General features: G+C 38.5%; 1 protein-coding gene across 1 annotated transcript in view; it reads right to left on the bottom strand.

Moving 5' to 3' along the window:
- The window catches only part of HDX (highly divergent homeobox), a 247,300-nt gene extending 235,283 nt beyond the window's left edge, over positions 1-12,017 (bottom strand). Inside the window, exon 1 of the mRNA XM_004776045.2 lies at positions 11,882-12,017. The gene's annotated coding sequence lies outside the window, so the exon portion shown is untranslated. The remainder of the gene's footprint in view (positions 1-11,881) is intronic.
- Between the last annotated feature and the right edge of the window lie 1,139 nt (positions 12,018-13,156).

A 13,156-nucleotide genomic window follows, 5' to 3' on the forward strand; every position in this document is an offset into this window, starting at 1 on the left:
ATAATATCTAAGAAAAAATAGATATATTTTGATTTATTTTAGATTTAGATTATATATCACATATATACACACACACATACATTATATATATATATATATGTAAATCACACACACACACAAACTTAGTGGAAAAATTAAACGTCCTCTGTTTTGGGGATCAGAGAAAGACTCCTCAATGCACACCACCTAGTGGCAAGTAAGTACGTAACAGTATATAAGTACATTCACATATACAGTATTGAAACGATATACAAACACATATTTAATTCATCAAATAGTGGAAGCATACATTCATCTCCACAAATACTTTGAATAGACTAAGAAGCTGCTTAATAATTTAAAAGCTTTATGAAGCACAGCCCAAATCTGAAAGTCATAGGTAAATCTTGAAAGAAGAAAACAAAAGCAAAAGCAAAATCTTTCCTGTCCTGCAGAAATCTATCTTTGGATGTCAGTTTGATGAAATGTGTATTTTGGTACTCAATTTATTCCATCAGATGTTTTTTAACTGTGATTTATGACTATAAAAGAGTTTTGTGTTTATACCTGGTAAAAAGGCTTTGTGTGTGAATAAATGCATACAGATTGTGGATTTTTCTTTCAAGCTCATCATTTTCTTTTTAAAGATAATTTATTTCAAGACAAAATAAAACCCTCAAATTTAGAAATAGCCATAAGAGTTTCAGACCTCTGAAAACATGTCCTTGCACCCCTCGGGGTCTGCAGACCCTCAGTCTGAGAGACACTGCCCTACATTAACCCTATGACATTATTAGGAAAAAAATGTTACTGTCAAATTATAGATATACATATGTTCGAAGTATGGGATTAACATTGATCCCTAACATTTTTCTTGGCACTGCATTTCTCCTGCCTAGTCATTTTTTTTCACGTAGACATGAGACAGTAAGGCAGATTGTTACACAACTAATGTGTTTCTAAGTATTTCTTTTTTTTTTAAAGATTTTATTTACTTATTTATTTGACAGGTAGAGATCACAAGTAGGCAGAGAGGCAGGCAGAGAGAGAGAGAGAGAGGGAAGCAGGCTCCCCACTGAGCAGAGAGCCCAATGTGGGGCTTGATCCCAGGACCCCGAGATCATGACCTGAGCCGAAGGCAGTGGCTTAACCCACTGAGCCACCCAGGCACCCCTCTAAGTATTTCAATACAATCACATTCCTTGGTGTAAATCAGACAAGACCTGAACACAAGGAATATATTATCCAGTGTTTGATTATGACCATATTCAGCAATTATTTTACTGCTAATTAATCCAGGAAACCTGAAAACCATTTGCAAAAATATTGTCAAGTCTATTTATAAACTACAGCTTCATCTGTGAATTATGAGAACACATTTGCTCCAATGTACTGTGCATTAATGAGAAATCAGGGGAAAACATTTTCAAAATAGCCATTTCTTCTTCAAGTCACTGGTCTCAAAATTATTCAATATAGAAATGTCTTGCTTCAGATATTTTGACAATTTACTCATTTATTTAAATTTGTTTCTTAAGCATACATTGAGTGCATAGCATTATAAATATACTATTTCCTGAGCATAGTTCTTTTTTTAAAAAGTTTATTTCTTTATCTGAGAGAGAAAGCTCATGCTAGGGGTTGGGGTGAGGCAGAGGGAGAGGGAGAGAGGCCCAAGCAGACACTGCAGAGCATGGAGCCCAACATGGGGCTTGATCTCAGGACCCATGATATCATGGCCCTAGCTGAAATCGAGAGTTGGATGCTTAACCAACTGAGCCACCCAGGCACTCCCTGAACATAAGTCTTAAAGTCTTAAACTAATTTCAAATGGGTTGAGAGACTCAAAAGAATAAAGGTGTTTCTCAATAATGTCTTCAATACTTCTCTTTTAAAAATAAACAGTAGTGGCACCTGGCTGGCTCATTTGGAGGACTGTGTGACTCTTGATCTTGGAATCATAAATTCATGCCCCACATGGGGTGTAGAGATTACTTAAATAAATAAAACTGTAAAAAAAAAACTTTAAAAAAATAAAATTAGAATAGAAGGTGGGCAATGAATAGCAGAGATGGTAGTAATTAAGATACTGATTCTGAAGAAGAGTTTAACACAATTTTGATGGCTTTCCCTGTACTTAATACTTTTTATTAATGTATGGATATAATAACTTCCTAAAATTTAAGTAATAAAACATGGATTTTTAATCTGGAAATGTTCTTAGATATTCTGAATACTATGCCTTTTTCACAGTTGAGTAAACAGAGGGTCAGAGGTGTAAAATCATCTATTTTGGAGCTTGTTTTATGAAAACTGTCTAATGTATATCATAAGTTCTTTGATGTCTAATTCACTTTGTCTAATATCTAGCACATTATAGAATACAACTTACTAAATAAGTGCTTTTGATGATGATATTACTTAGCTATCAACTGAAGGACAATCCTGGCTTTTCTAGGTCTGCTGAAACAAAGTACCAAAAACTGAATGGCTTAACCAGAAATGTATTGTCTCACAATTATGAAGGCTAAAAGCCTGAAATCAAAGTATTGGGAGGACTGGTTCTCTCTGAGAGCTGCGAAGGAAGGCTCTGTTGTAAGCATCTCTCCTTGACATCATCATGTTCATATAGCATTCTCCCTGTATGTGTGAGAGTATCCAAATTTCCCCCTTTTATAAAGACACCAGCTATATTGGAAGAAGGGTCTACTTTACTCAAGTATGACCTCATATTAATTTAACTAATCACATGTGCAACGATCCTATTTCATTATAAGGTCGCATTCTGAGATTCTGGGAGTGAGAACTTCAACACACGAATTCTTTTTTGGCGGGAAGGAGGCACAGTTCAACTCATGACACTGACTGCTTATTCCCATAACAAGATTAGAGGGTAACTTTCTTTATCAACCCCAAATGCCATCAATTCCTGTGCAGAGGAGGCACAGTTCAACCCATGATACTAACTGCTTATTCCCATAACAAGATTAGAGGGTGACTTTTTTTTTTTAAAGATTTTATTTATTTATTTGACAGACAGAAATCACAAGTAGACAGAGAGGCAGATAGAGAGGGAGGGGGAAGCAGGCTCCCTACTGAGCAGAGAGCCCGATGCGGGCCTCGATCCCAAGACCCTGAGATCATGACCTGAGCCAAAGGCAGAGGCTTTAAACCACTGTGCCACCCAGGCACCCTGGTGACTTTCTTTATCAGACAAAAATTCCATCAATTTCTGTGCTCTCTCCCTCTCTCTCTCTCTCTCTCTCTCTCACACACACACACACCCATAAATATCTACATCTAATTCCTTAAACCTATGAATATATTGGGTTCCATGGCAAAAGTGAATTAAGGTTGCAGAGGAATTAAGGTTCCTAATCAGCTGATGTTAAAATAAAGAGATTGTTTTACATTATCTGAGTGGACAGGACCACAAGTCAAGGAATATGGGCAATCTCTAGAAGCTAAAAAAGGCAAGGAAATAAATTCTTTCCTAGATGCTTTAGGGAAAAAATGCCTGTTGACATCCTGGTTTTAATAGATATCATTAACCCAATGATATCTATTTCAGACTTCTAACCAGTGGAACAGTAAAATAATACATATGTTGTTTTATTTTTTAAAGATTTATTTCTTTGAAAGAGAGAGCATGAGTGGGAGAGGCGGAGAGAGAGAGAAAATTTCAATCAGACTCCATAGTGCACATAGAGCCCAAAGTGGGGCTCTATCCCAGGATCCTGAGGTCATGACCTAAGCTAAAACCAAGCACTGGACACTTAAACTGTACCACCCAGGCACCCCAATACATGTATTGTTTTAAGCCACTATGTTTGTGGTGATTTGTTACAGTAGGAAATAGAAAACTATTGAAGATATTAATGACAGTGACCCCAATACATCTATACTCTTTTGTAACATTCTGTTGACAATTGGGGAAAATGTCATTTCAATGGCAAGGCCATTACTATCACCAAAATAATTGGATTCACTCAGACTCAGCAATTCTACCCATCACATAAGTGTAAGCTATTCTTTCAATGAGAAAGACTCCAAAATGGAACAAAGCTGATGTATATTAGAAATATAATACTTCAATTACATATTTCTTTACACATGTGAAAACTGTCAAAAAGAAATTAAGGGATTTTTCTGATTATCAGCTCTTAAAAATCTAAGATGTAGTTATATTTCACTTTATATCAGTATTTCTCAGAGTTTAATGTGCATATGAATCATCTGGAGATCTTATTAAAACACAGAATCTGATTCTGTAGGACTTGGTTGAGATCTGAGATTCTGTAATTTCCAAGACGTTTCCAGGTGATGCTCATGCTGGCACTCCATGGAACACACTTTGAGGAGCAAGAATTAGATACAGATACATTAAACCATACCAGAAAAGTTAATTGGCTACACATCACAAGCAATACTGAGGTTTTTTTTGTATTTTGTATTTTTTGTTTAACTGCCTCTTTACATTAAGCACTAGCAGTTGGGAAAAGAAGAAAAAATCTCAAACTGACCTTTAACATCTTTTAAGCATTCACTGGTAATAAAAGTGAGCCTAGAGGTTCTAAATAAAATGATTATTTTAATAAGTTACATACGTATTCAAAAATAACTTCTTGTTATCTCAGGACAGTGGGATAGGGATGCCTAGGTGGCTCAGTTGGCTGGGTGTCTGCCTTTGACCTAGATCATGATCACAGGGTCCTAGGACCGAGCCCCACATCAGGCTCTCTGCTCGGTGGGGAGTCTGTCTCTCCCTCTCCATTTGCCCCTCCCCTTGCTTGTGCTCTCTCTCTAGCTCTTGCTCTCTCTCTCAAATAAATAAAATCTTTAAAAAAAGAATAGTGGGTATAAGTCAAGGCTGAGCATTGTATACTTAATGTAATGATGCCCACTAATGTAGAATATATTTTTCTTCCATATTTCATTATGCTTCAGGTCTCTATTAAAGAGATTCCAACACAACTGACAGGTCTATGAAAGGGTAAAGATATTTGGAGGATGGGTCTCCTAAGTGGCATAACTACTTCATACATAAAACACACAATACATAGACCAAGCCAACCAAGCAAAACAGTATATATATACATATATATATATATATATATATATATATGAATATATTAAATCAGAGAAAGACAATTATATGATCTCTCTGATATGAGGAACTTGAGAGGCAGGGCAGGGGGTTGTGTGGAGTAGGGAGGGGAACAAATGAAACAAAATGGGATCAGGAGGCAGACAAACTATGAGACTCTCAATCTCACGAAACAAAATGAGGGTTGCTGGGGGGTGGGAGAGTAGAGATAGGGTGGCTGGGTTATGGACATTGGGGAGAGTACATGTTATGGTGAGTGTTGTGAAATGTGTAAGCCTGATGATTCACAGACCTGTACACCTGCAGCAAATAATACATTATATGTTAATAAACAACAACAACAGCAATCTATTAGTGTAGTAGAACAAAACCCAAAGAAGAAAGAAGAAATGCTTTTGCCATTGCTTGGTACGAGAACAGGAAAGACTAGTTTTATGGGTCTATATGCCTTCTGCTTCTGAAGCCATTGGAGGTTAACACAATGATCTCTTTCTCCTAAATCTTGGGCTTTCTATTAAAAAATTTTATCTCCACTGATAGAAAAAGGAAAATGTCAAAAGCAGTAAAGACTCAGAAAGAGAGAGAAGTTAGAGGGAAATCACATGCACATACATGCATACACATAAAATTTTAAAAACAATAAATTAAGGTGGGCAGCACCTAGAATGACACCTGCTGTAAAGCCCTGGCTCTGCCACTTACTACTTGCATGACCTTGGGCAAACATCATGCACAAATTCTTGTCTAGATGAGAAAAGTGCCTACCCGGGGCATGTTTGCATTTAAGAATCTTAAAATGAATTGCCACCAACTCCAAGGGAAGTGAGGCTAAGAAAATGTTTCCCTAAATTTTTGCCACTCTGACAACACTTTCTTGAGTATAGCTGACACACAATGTTACATTCGTTTCGGGTGTACAATTTAGTGATATGACAAGTTTATGCATTATGCTATGTTCACCACAAGTATAGCTACCGTCTGACCCATTACACTATTACAATATCATTAACTGCAGTCCTTAGGCTCTGCATTTTATTCCTCTGATTTACTCATTCCAAAACTGGAGGCCCATATATCTCCCTCCCCTTTACCCATTTTGTTCAGTTCCCCATGTCCCTCCATTTTAAAGATTCTAAGGATCAACCCAATTAGAATATAACTCTAATTGTAAAACAACAGGAAACCAAGAGGGTAGGACAGATGCTGTTGTAGATTTCTTTACAGATGAGAACTGTAAAGTATAGCATTTAATTGACACAATATAATCTCATTTATTCAGTTGCCAAGTACCTAGAGCTATAGTTAATCCACGAAATTTTGCTACTAGTTGGTGTATGGATGACTCCATTTGCACATACAAGTTTCAATTTATTGTCTTGAAATTTTACAGACTAGAAAGGTCTCACAGTGTTAATAACAGCTTCTGAATATACTAACATCTCCAGCTCCCTTCTTATGCAGAATATATCTCCCTAGAATTTTCACTGCTTACTTCTAAACCAGTATGCCTAGATATAATATACTCCATACAAGTATATTAAGACACCACCAATGTCATGTTTAGCTGACTCCACTGTAGAATAAAAATTAACTATTCAAGTATTTTTACTCTGTTTGGGGTTATAACATACAAAATACATAAGTTTTTCTGAAACTACAATTTTAAAAGCAGAACTAAATATCTTTAAAAATATCTTTTATACAAAACTTAATGCCATGTTTTTCAACCAAGAGACTGTGTTTTAGTAAAATATCTTAAAAGAAATGTAAGTATACACTATTTGGTCTGCCTTAGAAATCAGTGATTTTGTAGAAGTAGCTGCTATTCATGGAAAACTTTGATATAAAACACATACATAAATATAAACACAAATATGCACACACACACACATGCATGCATACACACACACATTGGGCTGGGACTCCACAGACTAAGATTCTTGTTAAAGCTCTGCCTAAGTTAGTTAGGCGTCTGCCTTTGGCTCAGGTCATGATGCTAGGGCCCTGGGATCTAGCCCTGCATCAGGCTCCCTGCTCATTGGGGAGTCTGCTTCTTCCTCTCCTCCTTGCTCATGCTCTCCCTTGCTATCTTTGTCTCTCTCAAATAAATAAAATCTTTAAAAAATAACTTTGCCAATGACAGTACAGACAAAAGGTTGATATCCAGGATCTATAATGAACTCCTCAAACTCAACACACACGAAACAGGCAAACATATCTAAAAATGGTCAGAAGATATGAACAGACACTTCTCCAATGAAGACATACAAATGGCTATCAGACACATTAAAAAATGTTCATCATCACTTGCCCTCAGGGAGATTCAAATTAAAACCACATTGAGATATCACCTTACACCAGTTAGAATGGCCAAAATTAACAAGACAGGAAACAACATGTGTTGGAGAGGATGTGGAGAAAGGTCCCCTCTTCCACTGTTGGTGGGAATGCAAGTTGGTGCAGCTTCTTTGGAGAACAGTGTGGAGATTCCTCAAGAAATTAAAAATAGAACTTCCCTATGACACTGCAATTGCACTCCTGGGTATTTACCCCAAAGATACAGATGTTGTGAAAAGAAGGGCCATCTGTACCCCAATGTTTATAGCAGCAATGGCCACAATCGCCAAACTATGGAAAGAACCAAGATGCCCTTCAATGGATGAATGGATAAGGAAGATGTGGTCTATATACACTACGGAGTATTATGCCTCCATCAGAAAGGATGAATCCCCAACCTTTGTAGCAACATGGACGGGACTGGAAGAGATTATGCTGAGTGAAATAAGTCAAGCAAAGAGAGTCAACTATCATATGGTTTCACTTATTTGTGGAGCATAACAAATATCATGGAGGACAAGGGGTGTTAGAAGGGAGTTGGGGTAAATTGGAAGGGGGGGTGAATCAAGAGAGACTATGGACTCTGAAAAACAATCTGAGGGGTTTGAAGTGGTGGGGGGGTGGGAGGTTGGGGTACCAGGTGGTGGGTATTATAGAGGGCACGAATTGCATGGAGCACTGTGTGTGGTGAAAAAATAATGAATACTATTTTTCTGAAAATAAACATATTAATTTAAATAAATAAATAAATAAATAACTTTGCCTAAGATTCACTGCATATGTATTATTTGGTGATTAAGAATCAAAACAGACCTGTTCGGATCCTGACTGTGACATGTTGTCATTGTGTGGCCCCAGGGAGATCAACTACTTTGAGCTACTGTTTTATCACTTGTAAAATGAGAAATAATACTAGAAACTATCTCATAGGGATGTGGTGAAGTTTAAATGTGAAAATATATATAAGGTTTTTAGCATAATGCTAGGTATTAAGTGCTTAATAAATATTAGTATTTATTAATTCTGCTAAGTTACTTCACTTCTCTAGACTTCAGCTTCCTCATATGTAAAATGGGGGGACTGGTTTGTCATTATAAAATCCCCTCCAGCTCAACTAAAACTTAAATGAGAAAGGCCAATGCCATCCTCTCATTCAGACTGGAGTTGTAAAATAAACCTTAAAACATGAATACCACAGGGGCACTTGGGTGGCTCAGGTCATGATCCCAGGGTCCTGGGACTGAGCCCCCCATTGGGCTCCCTGCTCAGTGGGGAGCCTGCTTTTCCTTCTCCCTCTGTCTGCAGCTCTCCCTGCTTCTGTGCTTTCTCTGTCAAATAAATAAATAAAAATCTTTAATAAAAAACATGAATACTGCAGTCTTTTTTTAATTTTATTTTAAGCTTTCTAAAATGGGCAGTATATCCCTATCATTACATTCTATCTAGAGTGCCTACCTTTGAATAATTTAGTTTATTGATCTACATGTAAAGTCTAGGTAAGTCTTATTAATTACTAAAAGCTAAAACACTTTGAGGGAATTTCCATAATGTAAGTAATATAAAGGATTTTCCTTTATAGTAACATTCATAGTTCACTCATAATGATTTCTGACAATGATTTTTAAATTTAAAGGTTATAATACCTTCTAGAATGGTTTCTATCCATGTTCTTAAACCACAAACTTTGATATGATATTGGTTGGGATGGTACCTTAAAGTAAGGCAGCAGCCAAAGTGAAATCTGTAGAAAGCCTCAATATTGAACTGTAATCACAGTTTCCATCAAATAAAACTGAACTCCATGAAACAATGCAGTTTGAAGTCCTAGGTGTAGGAAAGTGACAGCTGATATGTTATACAATAGCAGTTATGGCAGCCATCACAATGATTAGCTCTGAGTCAATAGACATACAATGAAAGCTATCAGTGATAGTCAATGTAAAGCAGTAACTCCAAGATATATTGCAATAAAGAGGAAACAATTAGTAGGTTTTAACAAAACCTATAAGAAATTATAGGTTGTAATGTAATGTCACCAATAAGAAATAAATGGAAAATGTCTTAGTGTTTTTAAACCTGAAAAAATTACAGACAGAACCACTTCTGGGATAATGTCCCCTTGGTCTTTTTTATGAAGACAGTATATGTTTGGAGGGGACCTGCTATATAGATATGTCCATATTGCTTTTTCTCTGACTCATAATCAAGTTTATTTAGTCACCGGAGGATCCCTTGCTTGACCAACGGTGAATAAATTTTCATATATACAGATCTCTCTATAACAATCTTGCTACCCAAGAAACTGGGATGCAAAAGCCATATATAGTTACAGTTATAGTTATATATTCAAATAATCATTAGTAGGCAGAGGATAAAGAATTAGATGGCATCATCCTAACACTTAAGAAGGGGTTTTAAATTCAGTTGAGAAATTTAGTCCAACACATACACGCAAATAAGAAGACAATATAAAACAGACTATAAGAAAGTGACAAATATAAAAACCGATGTACAAGTTCTAGAAAAAGTGAGCTGAATAATGGTTGGGTTACATTAAGAAGGCACTCAGCAGAAAGGTGCAACTTGAACCTCCAAATTGGGTAAGATCTGAATAGGCAGAAAAGAGGGCATGTGAAGTGTGTGAAGTGTGTTGTAGTAGTTCAAGGAGCAAAGTCAGGGAGGTAGATTGTTCAGGAGACATTAAGGAGAATTGTGCACTGAAAAATCAAGTAAAATAAGGGTCCCAGGATACAATGAAGCCAGATTATGAAGTTTTTGCAGTCTGACTAGAATTGGGCTTGGAAGGATAAAAGATAAATTCCAAGAATATTTTGGTGAAGAAAACTTGCTAAAAGGAGTGTTTACTGACCATCAGTCTGGCAGGATGAATTAAGGATTTGGGCACAAGTGAAAGCTGACTGGGAGGTTCCTGGAGTGACTGAATGGATGGTGATGAGAGCTTAGATTGTAGAATAAAGAAGAATTACATCAGTGGCCTTTCAAAGGAAAATTCACCAGGACTCTATAACCACTTAACCATAAGAAATGGTGGGGGGGGGGATCAGATTTCTCTGTGAAATAGTCAGGCATTAATAATTTTTCCATCAAGGACAAACAGGTTGTTCCTCACCACTGCTGGGTAATATTGCCTCCCCCCCAAAAAAGGAGAGTTAAAACGGGTCTCCCAAAAAGGATTTGCCTTTGCTGGTTTTAGCAGAGACACTGAGGCAGAAAGGAAGAAGGAAAGACTTAGCACCAAACCAGAAAGGGAGACCAAGGCTTTGTAAGAAACCGTTACAAGAAAAAAGAGAAAAAAAGACAAGAAAGTTAAATTTCTTACTCTGAGTCTCCACAATGGGTCTCATCTGAGTCTCTCCAAAGAGTTTAAGTTTCAAAATCACTGAGTGGCACCTCAAATCATAGTTCATTGAAGATTAAAAGTTGGATTCGCTTGAATAATTAGTGTGGTTTTTTTTTTAAGATTTTATTTATTTATCAGAGAGAGACGGGGGGGGAGAGCAAGCACAGGCAGACAGAATGGCAGGCAGAGGCAGAGGGAGAAGCAGGCTCCCTGCTGAGCAAGGAGCCCGATGTGGGACTCGATCCCAGGACGCTGGGATCATGACCTGAGCCGAAGGCAGCTGCTTAACCAACTGAGCCACCCAGGCGTCCCAGTTTTTTTTTTTTTTTTTTTTTTTTTTTTTTTTTTAACAGTTTCTCATCTCAGGAATTTCTATTTCACAAATTCCTCTTCAAGTTCTTTCAGTTGTTACAAACCTGATATCTGTAGATTAAGAACTTGCTTTCATCAGGCCCATCTGCGGTCTGGATATGCTCACTAAACCAGATTCAAAATAAGTGGCAGGTGTCTCTCCATGAACAGGCTCTTGAAACAACACACAACCAACTCCCCAGCCCTTTCCACATTCCGCCCAGACAGCTCAGCCCCACCTCCTCCAGCGAAACCGGAAACGCGCCTGCGCAAACTCCGCGTCTATTCTTCTCGCCACGAACTTCTCCCCTCCCCCAAGTTCTTAATGCGCAGGCGCAGCACTCGGTGCATTTGAGTAGGGTTGTGAGAAACCCGCTGTCCAGTGAAATGTAGAAGTGGTAGAATTCAGCCCCCTCCCCGCCTCCTGTCTTGGGAGGCAGATGTGCCACTTCCTCCTACTCCGAAGCCTGAATAAAGTGCATTCCAAACGTCGCCCTCTCTCGGAGCAAGGTCCTTTGCTCTCTGGCAATGCCCACTGGATCCCTATCCTCAGCTGTTTTTTAACCTCAGGCTGTCTCCAGCCTTGACTCGAGTAGTAGAGGCAGCTGGCTCCCCCCAAACCACAGCGGTTTGTTGGCAGCCACTTTAGGCCTCTGAACCTATAAGTCCCCCACTGGGCAGAGCATTAGCCCTGTGTCTTGCTCATCCTCCTTCGCCCTTTACACCCACCCAGGCTGGGTCCTTACCTCGGGGCGTGGTGCGGTTACGGGAAGGATCGAAGGATCCCAAATCAGGCCAGTGCTGGGGCAGGCAGATTCAGCAAGATTTTTCCTGGGTCTCACTGTCTCCTCAGACAATGAAATCAGCGTGTCCGATCATCAATTCTCATCATGATTGTGACGTCACAAAAGACAGCGACCAATGGGAGCCCGAGATCAGCTCCGGACAGTCCCTGGCCTCAGCCCAGAACCCAAGAGTGGGAGGGGGGAGGAAAGATAGCTGCCTGCAGTGGGGCTGCCTCTTCCCTGCACACATCAACTGTGTCCAAGGCCAAGCCTCTCTGTACCTCTCCCTTCCTGAATAGCTGCAGACACTCAGCATCCCTGTGACTATAGTAGTTACATGGCACCCTTTGAGCAGGTGCTGTCTGGTCTTCCAACTTGAGATTCGCTTTCAGCAGAATTGTTGCATGCCAAAATCAAATGATCGCAAACAGAAATATAGTCTTTTGTGGTCAGTGTTCAACTGACATGTATATACTCAGTGTTACTAAAATCAAGAAAGTTTCCCTCAAGCCTTTGGAATTTATCGATAAGAGCAAGTGTACAGTTTTGTGTGACCAGCTGACTCTCCGACTAAAGCAAGAAATTAAAATTATGAGTTCTATTCACCTAACCTCAATCCCTATTCTGCCAGAAGTTACTTGGGTGAACACCACTGCACCATAGCAAGGGAGGAAAAAAAAAAACCCACAACTTCAAGTCATATGCTACTTGATATATTCCCCAAATTTGCTGGGTGCCATGAAAGATGTACAATTTATTGGTCCTGTGCTACTATAGAACTTATCACTCAGAAGACAAGATTAGCAAATATTAAACATTCACAACAATAAAATTAAGCACATTATTAGATGTTCAATCATCAACTACAGATAAGACCTACATTGTTTAGTGACTGGAAATGCCAGTGAGGTGATGACCATTAGGAAATCATTTTATTTTGTAATCGAAACTTGAGATGGTTCTTGAATAGTGGAGAAGAGAGGACTGAAAGCACTGTCCAGGTATTGGGAAGAATAGGCAAAAGTATGAAAGCATAGATATATATGATATAAGGAAATCCATGATAAACTCAGCCTTGCAAACAGCATATATGAAGACCAGTGGGGAAATAGGATAGACTGATAATAAAAGTCTTTGAAAGTAGGCAGAGAACTTCGATTTTATTAAAAGCCACCGAAGACCCTAGGGCAGGGTACCTAAACCCTCTACAGTCATCTACAAAGCAGCTTGAGGGAT

This window comes from Mustela putorius, unplaced genomic scaffold (assembly GCF_011764305.1).
Source record: "Mustela putorius furo isolate JIRA1106 unplaced genomic scaffold, ASM1176430v1.1 tig00000870_pilon_pilon_pilon, whole genome shotgun sequence".
Lineage (NCBI taxonomy): Eukaryota > Metazoa > Chordata > Mammalia > Carnivora > Mustelidae > Mustela > Mustela putorius.